Genomic DNA, 2,947 nt, shown 5'->3' with positions numbered 1-2,947 from the left:
CATCTAATTCTATTTCGGGATGGCAAAACCAAAATATTCTGGATGAGGGAATCTGTCTGATATTCACATGTTCATATTATACTTGAAGAGTTTGAAATTGCCCCAAAAGAAGCTATGTGAGGCGTCTCATCATTTTTTTGGGCACCACCAAAACAGCTGGAACCAGACTACGGTGCATCTTTGCTTCAAATATATCAGCATGCTACGGGATAGAGTTGAGTCCACTTGCTACAGTAGACCAAGAATGACCAGAAAATTCACTTTGAAAATCCAGCTAGTTTTGCCGCCATGAAATTGCATTGGATGCCTGTAACAAAGTTGATAACCAAGAGGTTAAAATCAGGTTAGTTTTCTAAAACAGTGTTGTCGCATTCAAAGAGACACACAATGCTGTGATAACTTCATTTGTGTGGAAAGAAGAAAAAAATCATACTAGAACTGGCCTGGAAAAATTGCACTGACCATCGCACCAACTTACCCCCGAATTCCTCCTTTGTTTGTTTCGAGGAGTCAACGAGGAATATTGTTCTAAACACGGAGCTTCAAATAGAAGCTCTTTGTTCTAGGTAACGTCAACTAACGCAAGGTAGGGAAACTTAGCAACGAAAGGTAAACAGTGGTGGGGAAATCTGTGCTTGTTGACTACACCTGTGCAAACTGTTACTAGTGTTCTGACATCCCGTTATCTTTGCTGTAATTTGCTAGAAACTAGATACTAAATCCAGCATCTATTATTGGAATTTAGTAAAGTTAACACATTACTAGTACTAGTGTGTATCGTGGGACAGAGAATTTCCTACTTTGGACACATTTTTCCAGCTGTCCATATCAACTATGCTTACACACTGCTAGGTAGGCTTTCGTCTATTGCAAGTTAATGGACAGGAGACTACTAGCATGTTAGGGTAAAGAAAATACTGTGATATGTCAGACAATCTTGAATTCTCTTGTAGGAAATACATATAGGACGCTGTATAGCTAATGTGAACTGAGCTCAACGTAGACTCTATTTGACTACTGGATAATGGAATGGGGAGGGGTTTAACTTGACAGCACGGTACTTGAAATGCAGTTGACCCCGAACTCTATCTGACAGGTGCTGAAAGTCAGTACAGCGCACAAGCCGCCTTTTGTCATGTCCTAAAGGCTGCAGGCTTACCATAAGAACCTATAGCTAGTGAAACATAAAAGCCTCATAGAGATCTTCCAAACGATACTATTGTGAAGGGGATACGGAGTACGAAGTTGCCATAGCGCAACGCTATACGTTTTTAGGTGATCGAGGATAGATTATCGAGTGGTGCTGAGACTTTGTGTAGGTAAAGGTCAAGAGTACACATGGGCATTGTTTGTTCACCTTGGCGATCGTTTAACTCGTTTGCCGCTCTCTTTGGGGCTTTTATCTTGAGTCAAATATCAGAGCACCCCTACAGTGAGAGAATTTAACTATTGTTCTCCTCTTTGGCAGGTGGTATTGACGTGTGTGTTACATCACACCCGGATATCCGGCTTCGTGCATTCAAGTTCATTCCAGGCCGTTGCTTGAAACACTACAAATGTGCTTTGCCATTGCATGAACCTCCGTAGCTGACTAGTACTCATCATGAATTCATCATTTTGCTCCTTCCTTCACAATGCACATGAGCTCATTTACATAATTAGTATCTGCTAATATTCTGTGATCGATTATATACGTTACATGCATCGAAGTCCTATTATGTAAAACACTGGAATTACGGAATTTCCTCGTTGATTATGCAAATGAAGACTTTTGCATCTTTTGCATTCAATTGCGTAGATCTCTGTCTAGGCATGGAGGTAAAAACATCACCTGCGTTTTACCTCCATGGTCTAGGTTACATTTTTGTACCTATATACCAAAAATTATGAAAATGTGGCACTGTATGAAAAACCACGTTTCCAAGAGTTTCCAGTCCCGCACACGCCCGTGAAATTCGCCGTGTCCTGGTCGCGTCCATGGATTTCCGGGCTCCGCATGTACGGCCCCGGATATTTCCTTACACTCCCGGATTCGTGCTCGCCGTGCACGTGCACGGAAATTTACGCCCCGCACACTTGGCGTGTGTTGGGGAGCGGCTAACAATAAGGGGTAATTAGGTACTGCGTGTATTCATGTTTCAGGTGATAATTACTTGAACCAAAGTTGCCAGTACTTTAATCTAAGCAAATTAGATATAGAATGATCAAGGATTGTTAATACAACATTTGAACCTTTGCGTCCTTGGCTTGATTTATCGTGATGTCGTCCATACGACAAAGCACATTTGAGCGTAGGGCGCCCCGACGCTGGGGTTATATGACCTACTCGGTCAAAATGACCTAAATCTACACTCCGGTCTAAATCTGAATTTTTTATTTTGGAAATAATAGTTTATCCGTGAGGTTCATTACCATGATGTAATCAAACGCTTGACTAAAGGGGTTTGAACTAACATGACCTGATCGGTTTGTTATGATTTTTAGGCACATGTATGGGTAATAATATGCAAGCTTTACATTGTAGTTCGGTCGATGTGTATTGCGATGTGTCTGACATGGCGTCCGTTTATGTGAATAGCCTTTGTGTAAACAAAGGGAGAACTCACAGCGTCCCCATGCCTGGTAAAATACTGAAATCCAGCAAAACAAGTCAACCCTCATGACATTAATTGTGGATTTTGGATACATTTACAAAGAGTAAGGTTATGTTGGAGTTGAAGTGCTGTTTTATTTCACTTAGTGAGCGACAAGTTGTGTAATTCTAGAACGAATAAAGCCATGTCATCATGACGAATTAGAATTATGGAGATCATTTGTCTGCCTTGAAATAAATACATTCACACAATCAGAAACATCCTATCATCCAAGTGTTCAGACTGCACAGGCGATTTAACTTAAAACCTAAATATAAAAACAAGATGGTTGTAGTATTGAACGCGATCACGTG

Source organism: Branchiostoma belcheri, unplaced genomic scaffold (assembly GCF_001625305.1).
Source record: "Branchiostoma belcheri isolate BF01 breed outbred unplaced genomic scaffold, Haploidv18h27 scaffold282, whole genome shotgun sequence".
In the NCBI taxonomy this organism is placed as follows: domain Eukaryota; kingdom Metazoa; phylum Chordata; class Leptocardii; order Amphioxiformes; family Branchiostomatidae; genus Branchiostoma; species Branchiostoma belcheri.
This window is presented reverse-complemented; position numbering follows the sequence as displayed.